This window comes from Chelonia mydas, chromosome 1, assembly GCF_015237465.2.
Source record: "Chelonia mydas isolate rCheMyd1 chromosome 1, rCheMyd1.pri.v2, whole genome shotgun sequence".
NCBI classification, from domain to species: domain Eukaryota; kingdom Metazoa; phylum Chordata; order Testudines; family Cheloniidae; genus Chelonia; species Chelonia mydas.
Window position 1 is genome coordinate 295,123,435 of NC_057849.1, and position 18,296 is coordinate 295,141,730.

The 18,296-nt window shown below is 40.7% G+C and overlaps 1 protein-coding gene across 5 annotated transcripts in view; it reads right to left on the bottom strand.

Moving 5' to 3' along the window:
• The window catches only part of CNTN1 (contactin 1), a 421,087-nt gene extending 408,463 nt beyond the window's left edge, over positions 1-12,624 (bottom strand). For 3 of the 5 annotated variants that reach the window (XM_043549232.1, XM_043549223.1, XM_043549226.1), the window contains exon 1: positions 12,012-12,173. The gene's annotated coding sequence lies outside the window, so the exon portion shown is untranslated. Of the gene's footprint in view, positions 1-12,011 lie in introns of all 5 variants that reach the window. The other 2 variants (XM_037888163.2, XM_043549235.1) reach the window with 2 other exon arrangements.
• Positions 12,625-18,296: the final 5,672 nt, after the last annotated feature.

The following is an 18,296-nucleotide window of genomic DNA, read 5'->3' on the forward strand; positions in this document are numbered from 1 at the left end:
TTTCAAATTACAATGCCTCTAAATTATTAAACAATTAAAAAGAAAATCTTAGGAGAAAAGTAAGAACCTGTATCTATTGTTCTTCACTTAGAATGTAAATAATGTACATATATATGTACAATAGGTAAAGGATCCAATCCCTCTGTTCTGGATTTGGGGACATGCCTTTAAAAAAAATGCAGTGATGCATCAATTTTTAAATTAGCATCACTACAGAACGGTTTAAAAACCAAACTTAGAGCCTGGGTAGAACCAGACGCAGAATTCAAATGTATACAAGTATGAAAATTGTAGGATTCATACTGCATGACAGTTTATGCATAACTGCACTTTGCTTACAAACATTTAGTTTTAGGATCTGGGTGGTCAGTACAGATGGAAGTATATCGACAATTAGTTACAACTATCTAGGGTTCACTGGGTATCAAATGATCATCTAGAGTTATGGGCCTAACTGCAGGAGCATAAACTACATTTCAGGTGCTGCTTTACACCCTTCATTATGACTGTTTGATCCATAGATACCACAAAACAGAAAGCCTCCAAACTATGTATTTCTGCTACATAAAGTGCCTAGAACACTTAGGGAGCTATATATACACAAACAAATAAACAAACAAAGCAAGAACAAGAATTTTGACATGCAAGTGGTTTTCATGGGTTTCCCAGATGTGCAACACAACATAATTTGAGCAGCAGCCAGAAGTCAATGTGAACTCCCTGTGTATTCTCCTTTCCTCTAATGTCAATGTAAACTTACATTGGCACACAAGCTTCAGCAAATGTGATTTGAGTAAACAGGCATATATCTTCAATATAGCACTACTTGCAGATTTTAGCTGACCATAAAGCTATTGTCACTTAACAACATTGCCAGGGACCTGACCAACTTGTGACTGATTTCAATGCCATTAAAATATAATGGCAGGAATGTAGATAAGACAGAGATAATGGAAATATGAAATATGGTATATGAGCAGTATCCCTCGTGACACCAAAAACATTACTGTCCATCCTGAACTCTCGTGCTTTTGATATAAGGATAATCCAGGACTGACCTATATGAAATAGTTGAAACTGCTGTAATTTTTAATTAATTACAATAAATTAAATTAAACTTCTTCTGGGGCCATGTGCACTTAAAATGTGCTTGACAGAAGTGGAGCTAATCATTCTGGAGTGGTGGGGGTAGGGGAAAGGAGTATCCATATCCTTTGAGATCTTCAAATACGATCCCAAAGCAATGGGAAAAAACAAGATTTTATGGTTCAACCATATTTAAAGACAGAGTCAGATGATTTGTAGAAACCCACAAAACATTTGACAATAAGAGACTGAACAGAAATGAAAACAGCTGTGCTTTATGACCATCCTTGGGTTGTTTTAACAAACCTTTCTTGAAGCTTATAAATTTCTGTAGCATTTCATGTCATTCTGAGAAGCAAAGTCAAAGCTTTCTGATTTCCACAACAAATATACTTGATCAAGTCAGAATGTCAGATTTATCTTTTACTGTGTCTCATGTACATTACTGAGAGGAAAGATTAATTTGCACTTAGTTGTTTTGCTTCCCTGCTAGCCCTATCATGTAGTGTAATCACATGTCTGAATAAAAAATAAACTGACAATGTGTTGGTGAGTGGAAATGCATTCAAATCTTTTTATTTCAAAATCTTCCACTAGTCTGAAGTGTTCTTAAATGGTAAAACTATCACTATTACAACCGAATGAAAAAAAAAATTCTACCCAGTTTAAGAGATTTTTAAAACACTCCACCATTTAAGATACTGAAGTTGATTAACAAAATTTAACCTGCTCTTACTCATATGTTTGTAAAGGGAATAAATTTCTTTGTGTGTTTTAAATATTGGTTTAATGTTTATTTTTCCTTTAAACAAGTCAGAAATTCATGCGTTTAATGAAAAAGGTGCCTATATGAAAAGAACTTGCAATTTCAAATGTCCAAAGGGTTATTATATTTATATTCCTGTTCTGTTTGCTTAATAATGTCAAACACTTCCATAAAAAGAAAAGGAGGACTTGTGGCACCTTAGAGACTAACAAATTTATCTGAGCATAAGCTTTCGTGAGCTACAGCTCACTTTTCCACTGAATGCATCCGATGAAGTGAGCTGTAGCTCACGAAAGCTTATGCTCAAATAAATTTGTTAGTCTCTAAGGTGCCACAAGTCCTCCCTTTCTTTTTGCGGATACAGACTAACACGGCTGCTACTCTGAAACCTGTCATTATGCAAAACACTTCCATGTAACATTTAGCTCAAAATTCTGTTTTAGGGTTATTAATGGCCAAACTCCTTACTTAAGAGAGTGTTATATAAATGATCTGTTCCTAATGACTCAAACAACAATACTGTATAGCAATCTTCATGTTATCCTATCCTCTGATATGTTGCATTTTGCTCTTCAAAAATCAACTGCTGCACGTTCATGTCCAAATGCAGTGGCTGATTTTCAAAGATAGGTGGCAACGCAACCCTCATAATAGAGGTATTAAATGACATTTTCTCAAGTATCTTAAAACTAGGTAATTACCAAAGAACTAATGACTTGAAAAAGAAAACAGTCTACGAAAATATGGTTTATTAGCTCACTAACAGATGATTAATCAGGAGTCCCATACTGTCAACTTTAGTCTGATAAAGTACTCTACATTAATACTATGCCATGAATCCTCAACAATGAAGGTCCGTTTCTCCTTTCCTAAATGGGCTTTCCTTCTCTCAGTATTGGTGTATTAATGACAGATAAGACTCTCTTTAAGACATAATCACCTTCCTAAGAAAAGGTATAGATTCACACATGTCAAGACCACCGATTAGAGTGATACTTGTATTGATGTTCACACAAATAAATGTATGAATATAATGTATCAATACAGGTAACTCTGGTGCATTGGTAAGTCCAGATCAGTCTGATTAAGTGATCTGTTTTAACTATAAGTTTCATTGTTTGTTATTTGAAATATTTTTGTCCTATGCTATTCACACTTTCATTTTACAATTACTGGCTGTTCTGCTCAAGAGGAAATTAACTCTGTCTAAATCTGAATGCTAATACAATGGATTCCCCTGTACCTCTATCACTGAGCTATTTGAATTTAAGTACTGTGCAGATCACCAGTTTATAAAAGTTGGATACATTTCTGGCACGTAGGACTCTATAATGAAAGATTCATTTTTCAGCTAATGCACCAATAACCTTTCCAAAACACTTACCTCTCCAATTGGGCAGCTCTACATTAAGAAATAAAAGATGTAACGAACTAGCGTGATTAACCAGGGTCTTCAAAGATCATATTCAGTATTAAAACTCCATAACTGTGAATGTAGTCTGTTTCTGCTAGACTGATTTTTTATTTTATTTTATTTTTTTTTTATCAGTACTGCATTTGTCCTGCAAGACCTAAGGCAAAACTGAAATGTAGCCAAAGTAGCCAAATATCACTGAGCTATCACCCCAGTAATTGGAATGAAAGTCAGCACTGGCAATGTTCCACTAGTTCTCCTGTAGTGATGTTTGTTGCCATGACTAGCAGATGTCACACTGTTCAAATGCAGTGTGTAAGAGAGTCATGTAGAAGAAAGGACAAAGATGAGATATAGAAGTACAAATCTCCTTTCTAGGATTTCACATGTAATTTCAGTATTAGCTAATCTACTCTGTGACTTAAAAATATATATTTTAATAACAAAGCACAGAACTTCTACAATTAGAGTCTGGCTGCGGACCGTTTGCCTGAAGACATATTCTGATCAACTGATTATGCCTTTCTGATGTCGTCACAGATGTGTACCAAGTCCCGATGGCAGATATTGAAGACCTTTTCAGTGAATCATACACAAAAATCTCTATGCCTATTATATAAATTGGGGGATGGGAAACATATGGAGGCAGAAAAGCCAAAGATAAGGTAAGGGGGTAAAGAGAAGCACTGAGGGAAGGGTTCAGAGTGATGAATTGAAGGGAAAAATTACAACTTTAAAAAATGTCCAACTCTCAAAGTTGCAAGCTGCCATTTCAGTAGCAGTCTGTGGTCCTTTAAGCCATTTTTAACTCCTTTTCTAGTAAAAAAAACTAACCTGTGGACTGTTCAGTATTCCAAAGTTTGTTTTTTTAAAATTTTGAATTTTAAAAGGATGATAAAATGGAGCTGGGCTTTTGGTGACAGTAAGATGGAGAGAAGGAGTTCAGCTATCCTTTATTAAAAACAGATAAAGATTGTTATAACAATTATCAGATAAACATATTCAAGATAGTAGAGAAAAAGTAGATAGATTAGATAAAACAGATCGATCCACCTTTACTCTTCTTTTCTCTTGCTAGGAACTACTTTCACAGTGGAAAGAAACTTTTTTTTTTCTTAAAATGAAATTGTAAAGAGTCCTAACAGCAATAAGCTATGTCAGCGGATACCTTAGTAGGCAATCAGCAGCTATTGGTGCACGTCTTGCAATATGCACTAACAGGCTACTCATCCACATGGTGAGTAAAGGCAAATACACAGTTATGACCTTGAAAAACAGTGCAACTTATGGGGGAACATATGCATATATTCCACACAATCTCATTTTGGGACAGACAGATGGATGCTTGGCAAGAGCAAATAGCTGCCTCCATCAAGGTAAGTGGACATTAAGTTATAAGTATAGTAGATAGAATTCTGGATGCTTACTAGAAACTCTCCTTCTAAAGAAATGTTTGGAATGTAAGGCTGTTTCTGTTTTATTTTTTCTTATTGCAGCTCTTATATTTCTCATCATCACTGCAAATCCAAAGGGTTGTGGACTCCTTGCAGATCAAGGGCCACCCAGGTCAATTTCTGACTAAGTCCTTAGGGTGGTCTGGCTGTATTCAGTTTATGTCCATCACTGGCAATCTTATCACTACACCAAAGTTTTTGGTGCCTACCTGTTCGGCAGCTATGTAGTAGCATTCCTTGGTACACATTCTTATATTTCTCCCACCGTGCAATTATACCTGAAGATGAAAAGGTCCAAGAATGTCATGTCTCAATGCTATTATCAAATATTCAGTTTTGTATTACTTACACTTTGAGAGAGAAAACACTGCTTTGAAAAATATTACAATGTTATTTGTAAAATCATGGCAGCATTAAGAAGAGGTAAGTGCATCCAGTCCTGGATCCCCAATCTACTGCACTAAGGAAGAGAGAGTATCAATCAGCTCTCAAACTCAGTCCCTATATTATGAAAACTACAAAATGAAACCCCAAGAAGGGAATAAGCTTAACAACATGTACTTTATATTAAACCTTCTTACCTAAGGTTGGCTTTTACTAGGGATCCTAAATCAGGAGAGCTCAAGGTCACATTCTCGAGCCTCTCTTCTCAGAGAGCCATGTCTACATCCCTTTAACAAGTAGGGTAATGAGTCACCTGCCTCAGTCAGCCAGTAGAATCAGCACATGCTAACAGGGAAGGCTATATCAGGCAAACAATACAAATCTGTTACATTTATTAATATAATTCAGTGTATGCTTTGTTTTAAATATTTACAAGCAGTTTGGCAAGAATAAATTGATGTATTTTTCTTTGAAAAATACAAGTTACATAATAGTAAACTGCAGTTCCAAGAATAAAAATTAATTTAATCCTTGCTTTAAAAACCAGAATTGAAGAGATTATATTCTGGTATGTACATTAAATCTGTCTGATATTCTGTAAATGAAGCTTGACATTTGAACACACATTGACCAACCCACTGCCTTCTTAATACACAATACTCCCATAAAGTAGACAGTATAACATAAAGACTAACATAATGAGTGCAGCCAATAACTAGTAATGTGCTAAATAAAAACCTGATGCTAAGCATAATGAGGATTCAGTTTGTCATAAGAAATATTTCACTGAGCAAATTAAAAGTTTTTCTCATTGGCATAGCCTACATACTCAAATTCAGGTGCTGCTGTTCAAAATAGATATTGATGATTTGCTCTTACATAATGCCTCCCATTTCTCTATACAAACTAAATCAAATTATTGCTGATGCGTATTATCCCCATTGTATAGCTGAGAACAACTAAAGCACAGAGAAATAATTCTCCACTGCAGTGAGGTCATTACATAAATGACTAGTGCCAATGAGTAGTGCCATTGACTTCAAGTCACACACACTTTAAGTCAATGTAATTACTTTTTGCTTAAAGTTAGGCGTGCGTTTAACTTGCTGAATTGGGGTCTAAATGAACTGTCAAAGCTCAGACATGAAGTCTGTCATACAGCTGCGTCTCCTGACTCTCAGTTCTGTGCCTTAACCATCAGATCATCATACTCCATTAGGAAGGAACAGCAGACAACCTGGCTGGATAAGTGTCAAACTTAAAAGAAAAAACACCGTTTAAAAACAATACAACCTTGCATATATATCAAGCTCTATACTTCTCATTTCTCAGCCCTGCTGAGTTCATATGAAGATTATGCAGATACTGAAATACTTATAGCTATTCACATCAGAAAATATGTATAAGTAATTCACTTTATAGCACAGCCCAAGATTACTATTTTTTTCCATGTCAAATATTAGAATAAACATTTTTCTCTCAGAGAAGCAAGTAAATCTGTAAACAGAGTTGTAAGTTACAGCAACGGTCATTGAAAACTATGCCGCATCATATAAGAAGTACCCGCTTGTCATGACAAGATAGTATAGTGGAATGGTAGCTCCACCATGGTTGAGATTTTAGCTTAACAGCAGGGTTTGTTAAAAGAATTTCATTGAAATGGCCAAAAAAAAAAACCCACCATATAATGTAAACTATGAACAGTGTTTTTACTTTTTCATGTTGGTTTCATGAAAAAAGGATTTCTAAAAAAACCATAAGTACTGAAAAATCACCCTGAAGGTAATTTTTCACTGGATTGTCTCACCTTTCTTCACACCTCTTTTGGAAGAAATCTAAATACTCTAGGTATGCCTACACTAAGCCCAGGTCTGCAGCACAAGGTCTGCATGCTCCAGCCTGTGACTGAGCAGGACTTTCCCGCAACTGCAGTCCAGGCTGTGCCAGACCTGGACCCAGGCATCTGAACTAACAGCCGGGAGCCTGGATCTTCTGTGCGCTCAGTGACTCTGCTGCGGGGCTCAGGCAGTGTGAAAGAGGAAGTTACCCAATTCAAATGCAAATAGGACAAGTGTCAGCCCTCTGGGGGATGAGAGGAAATAGGTGGGGAAAAGAGACCGGGGATAGGGAGGCAGAAGCTGGGACTGAAGACTGCTGAGGGTTGTGGGGGACAGGTAGACTAGGATTTAGGGGTAGAGATGGAGTGTGGGATTGGCTAGATACCTAAGGAGCCAGACGCAGAAACTGGGACAGATTGGACAAGGAGACTGGGACTAGGATCTGGGGAGAGGAACTGAGGAGAGGGGGACACAGATCAGCTGAGGAACCAGGGGGCAGACTTGTCAAATAGACTAGGACTGATAACCAGTGAGGAGAAGCAGACAGCTCTGATGAGGAGTTGCGGTGTGGAGGGAGAACTGGGAATGACTGGGCAAAATGACTTGTACAGGGAGTGTGTGTGAAACGGGGAGAATGGGACTGCAACGAGGACTCGGGGTGGGAAGAGACAGGAATGAGACAGGAACAGGAGGGACAGGATTCAGCAGAAGGGGTCATGCTTGAAGAGAATGGCAGAAAAGTAAGTGCCCACTAGAGAACACTCCCCTCTAGAGCCTGGAATGGAACCCAAGATTCCCGAGTCTGACCATTCTTCTGCTGTCAGCAAATATCTGTGAAACCCACTGGCAAAATGTGTCCCCCATCTCCCTCTGGTGCTGGTCCACACAAGATGACAACCTACTGCTGTTATGAGTTACTCCATTAGCTCAAGTGGCAGAGGTCTGTGCAGTGGACTTAAGGTTCCTACCCTGCTAATGACCCCTATGGGTATCAATATGATGCCACATACCGGATATCCATTTTTCCAGTTTTATTTTTTAAAAACGTAGGAAATCACACACAAAAAATACAATGAAAGAATGTTATTAATGTTGCAAAGTCAAATACACAAAAATTAGAAAATACCAGAATGAAGGCTGCTTGGGCAACTTTCCCTTGTGCATATGCATTATGATATAGTCCTAAATTACATGATCACATACGATTTTTTCCACAGGCCTCTGCCTCATTCAGTGAACAGCACAGACCCGCTCTGAGGATGGAGCTCTGCTGTGCAGCGAAAGACACGTTGTTTCTACCACCCCTGCTTCGTCTGTTGCAGAAGTTGGAAGGTGTATAGTGAATAAGTCAGGGAAGATTGGTAGTGAATGAGTCAAAGAATAGTTTTAAGAGAAAGGATGGCCTCAAAGCTAAGGCAGTTGAATGCTGCTCTTTGGAACTGGATTCTGTTCCTGCCTCTAACAGAGCTCCTGTGTGATGCTAGGCAAGTCACACAAACCCAACTTTTCACAAGTGGTCAGTAATTGAGTGCTCCTCATATTTCTGGGGGAGCAACTTGAGACTCTGGCATCAGATTTGCAGAGTGCCGAGCACTCAGTGAGGCAGCTGAAGTCAATGCAAGCTGAATGTCGAACAAATGAAGTGTTATATAATGCTAAGCATTCTGAAAAATCAGATCCTAGGTTTCTCAGATTGGGCACCCAAAATTAATGGATACTTTTGACCTTAATCCTTCTACGCTCAGCCATTTCGTAAGGGTGTTGTACAAATACATTTATTAATATTTGTGAAGCACTGAGACACTATAGTGATTAATTCTGTCTTCAGGACAGAGTTTGAATAGTATTAGTAATAAGGAATGAAGAGAAAATTATATGTTGAACAACAGCACCTTAAGGGTATGTCTATACTGCTATTAGACACCCGCAGCTGGCCCGTGCCAGCTGACTCGTGCTTGCAGGACTCAGCCTAAGGGGCTGATAAACTCTGGTGTAGACATTCAGTTTTAAGCTGCAGCTCAAACTCTGGGACCCTCCCACCTCACAGGATCCTAGAGCCCAGGCTCCAGCCCAACCCCAAACATCTACATCACAATTAAACAGGCCCGTAAGCGCAAGCCCAAGTCAGCGGACACTAGTCAGCTGCAGGTTTTTAATCGCAGCCTTGACCCTAAGTGAGCTTCTTCTACTCGTTGCACTAAATGAGGCAGGGTCTTGTGGAAAAAACTGTATGTGACCATGTCATTAAAGACTATATCATAATACATACACACAAGGGGGCAAACTAAACTTGTATAGGCAACAGCACTGTAGGCAATATGAAGGTGGAAAGGAAACCAGGGGTCTTCCCCTTCAACTTCTTCCTATTTCCATGCTTTTAAGGTTGGGGTGGATGAGGTATGTCCTGAAATGTCATTAAACATAGTTTTTGTTTGTTAATCACTCGAAGTAACTGTTGCTAGTGGAAACAACCAACTTCCAAAAAAGCAAAAAAACAAAAAAAAAGAGAGAGAGAGAGAGAGAGAGAGAGAGCGCACACGCACTTTTGACCAGGTCCTGGAAACAAGGGAAATTTTTAATTGAAGTCAGTGGGAGTTTTGCCAGATTAAGGATCAATACCTACAATCATACTGAAAAATGAATTTACAGAGATTTTTATGTTGCAAAACATATATTTTTAAAAAAAAAAAAAAAAACTAGTGATGCAAGTGGAATACTCTGAGATTTTTAAAACTTCTCAAGTCCAACCTTGTTACAAAAGACCTCCTGCTGCTGTTTAATAATTATTATACTAAGGCAGAAGTTACCTAAATTTTAAAAAGTGATTTGCTAATACTCATCTTAAATAATGGATGTTAGTTAACATCTTCTCTGTTTCAGTTAGCACTGCACAGAAATATATAGCCTTCTTTAGGGAAAAAAATGTCTGTGTCATATATAATTACATAATGGCTTATAATCACAAACTGGAATTCAATTTTAAACTATTTTTGTGTGCTTTAATACAATTACCATCAAAAATACCTTAGCTCAGTGATACTCAGAGTATGGCTCATGAGCTGCAATTGGCTCTTTAATGCGTCTTCTGTGGCTTTTCACAGCACATGATATTAAAACAGTGTGATTTAATTATTAACCAACCTAAGTTATTCACCAATCAGGATGATTTTACTATGGTATTAACCAGTTATCAACTTCCACTAAGTTATTAATTTATTTGCTGTAAGAATTATATAATAAAACCAAATATTTCTCCTGTCATACTGCTTACATATGACTTGTACTATAGTAAATGAAACCGTGAATTGACACTCCTGTGGCTCTTTTGGGTAATGTTGATCGCTAATTTCGCTCCTGAACCACTAATGTCTGCTTATCACTGCCTTAGCTTAAGGGTCATAGTTCATTTTAATTAACTATGTAACTAATAAATACTGTCCATTTAGTAATCTCTAATACATGTCAAAGGCAGAAGTTCTTAAATAGCACTCCACCCAGGAAGCTAAATTCCATAAAAAGATGGTCATTTTCCTTCTGCAACTTAATGATCAGAAGCACTTAAGTGCTCATCCTCTTGAAGGGACTTTTAGCTGCACTCAGGAGTGACAAAGTCTGCAAATGATCTCTCTATTTTCATCAGCAGGTGTTACTACAGTCAATGTGAATTACTACTGTTTACACATAAAGTGCCAAAGAAAAGGAGAGCAACTAACATTTTAAAATAAAAACAGTGAAGTAATGTGATTGTAACTGTAATAAGAGGTAATAAAAAGGTCTTCCAACTCGATTACCATAAATACATGCAAACACTTTTATCTCAAATAAATAAATAAGACATGGTGCTACCTTCCTTTGTGTACGCAGACTGGCTCCAAAAGATGCCTGCACAGCAGCAACAGTAGTGTGAAAATGGAAGTGAGTTATAAATGTAGACACATTTTTCACAAGCTTCCAAACATTAATTCACATGCCAAAAAAATTCCTAGAAATCAATGACAGAAATAGATCTTCTGTACTGGATCTTTTTATCTAATCCATGCCAATGCATACTGAGGATGAAGAACATATAATGCATTTTAACTTTTTTTATTATTATTTTTGGCAGGGATTGTGACAGAAAAAAGAAAGCTGCATTTTACAAAGACTTCAATAGGGATGCACATCCTACTTCCTGCAGTAGGAGTCTGGTGTTCGGAGACCCCAGTGCTAATAATAGCGGGTATCGGGTGAAAGCATTTTGTAAGGTGGGCATGGTAATTCAAGAGTCCACTTGGCTGGCCTTTCTACATGTTGTGAAAACTGATCTGATTTCCATATTATGGCCAATGCCCTTAGTACACATGTCATCTCCTGCCTGCCTTGCTTGGGCCATCCATAGCCAATCCCAGCCTGGAGTAATGACTAGGAACAGTCTCCCTCCTTCTCGGCGGTCTCTCCTGCAACGCCAGACACTCATGAACAAAAAATGCCACTGACTTCTCTGAACCCATATGGGAAATTATGATTCAGTTTCAGGCCACAGAATAACATACGCTATGCTTCCTTTCTAGGGAGAAGAAATGGCTAGACTGCAGGGTTAGGGAGGAGGAGAGCTTCTTCTACCTGAAGATACAGAGGGAAGGAGGCGGGGGGGGGGGGGGGGTGAGAAGAGAACTGGTCTCAAATATTCATATATTTCTCGAATATCTGTATATACAGGTGGCTCCTAATCCTCCAGCACAGGTTGCACATTGTCATCAAGCCAGTCACAGATCAGTGCTGCTGCTGCAGCTGCACCAGTAGCGCGGCTGCTGAATCCAAGGGGAAAGTTGACTTGGCACCATCCCCATTCTTCCTCTGTTGAATGCGTTGCACCAGGCAAAGCTCTGCCTCTTCCCAAGACATTTCCCCCATCTACCTACCTTGAACCCTCCCCCTGCCGAATCCCACTTCACCCATTCTGTCCCTGCCGCCCCAGGGTGCTTGCTGCCCCACCCCCTTTTTTTATTTTATTTTATTTTTTTTTTTACTGTGAAGCAAATATCTCCCCCGCGCAGAAGACAATAAATAAATAGCAGGCCATGTCCTACCTGTGCAATGCTGCTGCTGCACAGCGGGACTGTCACCTAGATGCGCCCCCACCTCCGCTGCAAACACCTGGGAGCACCCAGCCCTGCTCCGCGCGCCCAGCCAACCTGCGGGACAGCGGCCCGCCCTTTCCCAGCCCGCACTGGGGGCTCGGGACTAGCGGGGTTGATTGGGGTAGGGGGAGCGGCGGGCCCTGATTGGACAAGGGTGATGTCACTCCCAGGCTGCGCGGCGGGGGCTGGGAAGCCGCCCAGCTGCAGCGGGTCCGCAGTCCGAGGGGGCAGTGGGCGGGAGGCTGCGGGGCGCTGAGCGCCGGCCCGGTGCAGCCCTTAAAGCAAGGGAGGGAAAGTGGGTGGGAGACCGATGCTGGGGGCCGGGGCGCTCAGCATCCCCCACCCAGCCCTGCGGGAGGGGGGACCGCTAGCGTGTGCGCGGCCCTCGCACATGCCCAAAGCGGCTGCCCTTGCCCAGCCCTTTGCCCGGAGATTCACTGTCCTCCCCCCCACAGCCGGGGTGCGGGAGTGAGGAGAGGAGCTGCTGGGGGGAGAAGAGCAGGCTGGCAGGGGTGAGGCTCAGAGGGCCAAAGGAGCACACCCAGGATTACCACCTTCAAGATTCAATAAGGGCTCAGCCCCTGCCAATCATGAGATTGGGCAAAATCATGGGGTTTTTGCTTTCTGGGTTTTGAGCCTTTGAGTCGTATGGGGACCATGTTTTCAAGCTTTTAGCCAGGGACATAAGGGCTACATGTTTACTTAAAAGCTGAGAGTCTCGCATATTCAGATGACTCCAGAAGCTGGAGATTGAGGAAAAACAGCAAATATGGTGGGAGACTAGTCAGGGATTGGATGGGTGTATGCAGGAGAAGGTAGTGAGGAGGTTTGCTGGACAGTGAGTGTAAGAGAACAAACAGGACCAGTGCTGGGATGCAGCTGTGACAACTACCCTACAGGGAATGGGGAAAGGCAGAGTAGGAATTGAACCTGCAACCTGTAGAGCTCAAAGTATAAACTGCTACATCTTGAGCTAAAGAGCCAAAACACAGAGGGGCACTGTAACATCTCATGTCCTCTGTAGATTTACACAGGGTGGGGACCTGCACTATTTATTTACCACAAGGTTACACATACATGAAAATAGATCAGGCTAGGGCAAACTGCATGGGAGGAGCTGAGTAGATGAGTCATAGCGGGGCTAGATTAAGGCAATGTGTGGCCCTAGGCCCCCCAACATGGGGTGCCTGTGGCTCCATTTCCCCAACCCTGTCCCCTCCCCAAGAGGCAGAAATACCCTTATTTTCACTAGGAGTGGCACCACAGGAGCCCCTCTGCCTTGTGGATAAACAAGCTTGGCAACAAGGGGTATTATTCCAGAAGCAGGGATATCTACTTGGGGGATCTGGGCCTGCTTCACTCTTCTCCCCCTGCCATACACAGGGTGCATCTATAATCCAGCCTTCTTTTGGCAGCATGTAACCTACATACACACACAGTCCCATAGTAGTGTAGTTGATGAGGCACAGCACCTGTGAGTAGAGTAAACTCATCTGAAGGGTGTGGATATGTAATTGAGTAGATCTCTTACACAGCTCACTATTTGCCCAAGCCATCTACACAGCTGTTTTTAGCAGTGTTGTGTCTTGCTGCGTCCCCGCTGCTGGAGCTTTTCCTCACTGCAGTGAAAGGCTCTGGCAGCTAAAACCTTTCTCCACTGTCTCCCCTCGGACAGAGCCTTTCACTGACATGCGTAGGTAGACATCACATTATGAACAAGGTGTGCTTTTCTCAGCAGCATATAGCTACATGTACACTACAACTGTGGTGTGTATGGTAGACATAGCCACAAAATCCTCTGTTGGGGTGGTGCTGGCAGAGCTCTCTTGCTGTCCCCTACAGGGGGTCTTGGAGTTAGCTCTGCACCAAGATGCAGAAGGCAGTTCACACCACTCAGAGTTTACTGACTCAGGCTGACAGGTCCACAGACTAAGGCAGACATCACTGCATCAGTTTTGCTCAGGCTCATGTTTTCAAGGTTCTCTTTGCAACCAGGGGGGTAAAAACTTACTTTTTTATTTTATTGTAATAAAAATATATTCTGATGTAATGACATGACTCCAGGATCTGGGGATCTATGCTTGGACCTTCAATTCCTGTGTTTTAACTTGTGTGCATAATCATGCAGAAGAGCAGGTCAGAAAGGGACTGGAGGTGTATGCATATCAGGGAACAGATCCGGTGAGATGGGAAGTGTGGAAGAAATGGAAAATCAGATGGGTATGGAGGAGCAGATCAATGGAAGGAGGTCAGATGAGATCAGAAGGAATTTGGAAATACTAATAGGTAAGACCCTGTTTAATTTGTGATATTGCAGAAATTGAAGACCCTGCAATATTAGGCTTCTGCTACAATTTTGATTTTAATTAGCTTACTTTGCAGAGTCCACAATTTTGCATACATTTTGATGTTTGCAACATTTTTCTTCCATTAGTTCAAGAGAACCCCATTTATTTCAGCTGATAGCAGCTGGGGCTCAGGCTGTCAGCACCAGGTGACTGGGGCTCATGCTGTCAGCCTCGCACATTAATGATTGCAATATAGTTACAGTAAAATGTCTAGGTTATCAAAAAAATTAGCAGGCATAATATAATACCTGAGTGTTTATATTGTTCCTGCAAAATTTTCTTAAACAAATAGGTCTTATCTGCCTTTTCAAAATTACTGCAATAAAGGTCCATTATTACTTTCGCATGTCTTGTCTGCAACTCAGCTGCCATTATTTGACAATCATCCCACAATTCAAGTAGGGCCTTATTAATAGGCTTTGAAACCCCAGACCCAGATTTCAGCTGTAGCAGAGCTTTCACCACTTTTGCTTTGTCCCATAGCTAGGGTGATGGGGCCAGTTCTGATTCCAGCACAATTTAGTGCAGTTTTAGGATTGCTCTAAATGACCTCTAGCTACCAAAGTTCCCAGGGGTTAGCAGTCTGTTGCTGGGGATCACTGGAATGCCATGCACACTAGTCATGCCTCCTGTGCTCAGGATATTGGGAGGCAGGAATAAAGCTAGCTATGCCAGTGACATGGAAAGTCAAAATGCCTCAATAAATATCCCCATGTGTTTAAAATGGAGAGTTCCCACTACTGTGATGAGTTGCTACAAGTGCAGTGAAGCTATGGTATTTTCTCCTGAAGGCTGCAATAGAGTGAGTTCAGGGTTGTTAAGAGTTGATGCCTGCCACAGTCTTATATTCGAATAAAATTATATTTAACTGTGTCAATGTGGAAAAAAGAAAAAGATTGAAAGTGAAAGACAGCTGATTGAATATGTATATATTCGTGGGTGCTGACTTCTGTTACAATGTAACATTCATTCTTAGAATAAGCAACTTGTGGAAGAGGGATGAAAATCAGTGTATGGGGCAATTTGAGTCCCAGATTTTGGGTCTTTTTCTTATATAGGCTCCTATTACCCCTCACGCCCTGTTCCGATTTTTCACACTTGCTGTCTGGTCACCCTAATTTGAGGGGTGCAGCATAGCCTTCACAATGTGCCTCTCAGTGCACAGGGATGGTAACTTTAGGATGGGCACGTTCTGAGGGATGTACCATATTGCTCTCTGATGCCCCACGTAGTCACACAGGAAGGCAGACACGTTCTGAGGCTTGTGCCATATCTCATGGCCATACACTGAATGTTTAGGGTATTTTCTGAAGGCTGCTGTTCCATGCCCTTCAGCATTTCCAGTCATAGATTTCATTGCCAGAAGTTAAGATGGCTGAAAGGCACATTTTAAGGCAGGGCAAATTTTTGCTGTCACGTGTGCCAGTAAGATGGGGGTCTCTGCACTGCACACAATATTTCCCCTCCCTGCACTGCACACCATATCTCCCCATAGTCAACTAGTATGACCCAAACAGTCATCGCCAGATCTAGGGACTCACTAAAACAAAACAGTGATAAAAGAAGCAGTAGACACGGAGTGGATTCAGTGCACTATTCATTCAAATAAATCTGACAGTTAGTGTATGTATCATGTTAACACTGCACCCTAGCTCTTAATTTCTGCAGAGATCACTGTAATATAGATGACATATGAATGTAGATTACTAAACACACCCATACATATGTCTACCTGTACTTACGTGATTCCTAAGAGGGATCTGCTGACTGGAAAAAGGTACACGTCATTTAGAATTCAGTCACAGGTGTGAAACAGACTTGAATCCATCCATCCAGCACCAAAAGAAGGGCAGCAACCCACTGAACTCACTGTACACATTCTATAGCATAGACTTTACTATCCACCATCTAGGGGAGGATGAACCAGGGATAGCAGCTTTTTGTTATTATAATAAAACAGAGGAACAGGCCAGCAGCAGCAGCTTTATACACACTACACTGTCTCTGCAGTCTTTCAGAGGATTAATAAGATTAGAAGCCCCATTGTTTAGCTAATGGCTGTTTATTTGAAAAGGGGCTTTTCTTGTCAACACACAGAAATGGCCATATGTTACTCCCTACTCCAGCACCGCCTTGAAATACTACTAGAGGCAAAGATCAAAAATCACATTTCCAACTGCAAATGTTATGTAAAAAAACAAATTCCTATTGTACTTTGCTGTGTGGGTCCTTTCCACCAAGGAAAAGGGCATTTATTAATATTGATGTCAGTATATCCTTTGAAAAATCTTTCAGCAGCTCAAAGCAACATAAAAGGGCTAGCAAGGCAATACATCATTTTAAAATTATTATATCCATTTCACAGATAAGAAACTAAAGTACAAAATTTACAAACATGTTCACTAACGTCCTAGCGAGTGGGTGATCAACTTGAGATACCTAGTTCTCGTTCTTCAGAAATGCTGAGCACCGAAAGGATTGACTTCAGCTGGAGTTGAGAATGCTCAGTAGTTCTGAAAAGTCAAACCCTAGTTCTCAAGTTGGGCACTCAAAAAATGAAGAACATACAATTAGTGCACTCCTCAAAAAATTCTGATTTACGTGACTTGCTTGATATCACACAAGAAGTTTATGGAAGAACCAGAGATAGGACCTAATTGAAGTACCTTAACCACAAGATCATCCTTTTTCTTCCTGCATACTTGATTTATTCACTACTGACCTTTCCAGCCTTTGCAGTAAATAAGGGAGAGGTCTCACAGACAACAGCCTCACACATTATACAATAGAATAGGACACAAACAACCTTAATTCTGGCATTACCCTTGGTGGGCCGCAGGCTGCCAACCACTTTTTGATGAAAGAACATTACCGCTTCTTTGGGGCATTTGTTTTCTGAGGCATACTTAGCAACTTACTCACTGTGGTGTGGCAGGCTACAATATAATTGCCACATCTACTATCCTCTGCAACATTCTCATGATCACCATGACATGCTGTGACCCAAAGATTTACCTCTACACTGTTTCCTGATCCTGAAAGATGTTCTGACTGGACCAGATGAAGAAAGGAACCAGATGATACCAGCCATCTCCATGGCTGTGTACTGAGCAATCCTGAAAAGTGAAAATAAGGTTCTTGATACTCATCTCTTTCCAGATAGTTAATTCCCCCATACACCCACCCCTTATCCCTCTTCATTTTTCTTTTTGCACTCTATTTAATAAGAGTCCAACTAGGACAAATCTAACCTCACCTCTCTGTGCTGTGACCACTTTAGCAAATTGAAAGCAATTCTCAAGAAGCCTAATTCTAGTGCATCACCTGCCATATATTACCCAGAGTAAAATAAAGGCTATTAGTCTAATACATTCCACAGCCAGTGGAATAATGCCAGGATCCATGAGTGGCTATATGTGTTCTGTGCTGTGCTTGTGGTTTTCCAGAAACTGAACGGTAACAGAAGTAAAAGTGGCATTTTCTGATCTTTTGCCACTATTTTCTCTACCCTTATGTGGGTGTTTGCCTTGTTTTGACTTTTAAAAGAGTCTACTTGAAAAGAAAGATGGCAAGTCTCATGTTATTGATCAATTTGTACAGTGTGGGATTTGGCTACATGTGAGGCAATATCAGGATGTAGCAGGTCCCAAGAGGTACACAAAGATCACTTCAAGAAAAGAGTTGCCGGTAACTCCTACATGTGGTGTGTTCCTGCAGACAACTAAGAAATTATCCAGTTTCTGCTGATGACTCAAAATAGACTTGTTAGCTCGTAAAGCATGCTTAAGTGTTTGTAGAACGTGTTCTGCTAGTCTGTCTGTAGCAGGATGGTATGGAGCAGAGTGTATGTATTGAATTCCATTTGGAGCTAGGAACCTCTGAAATT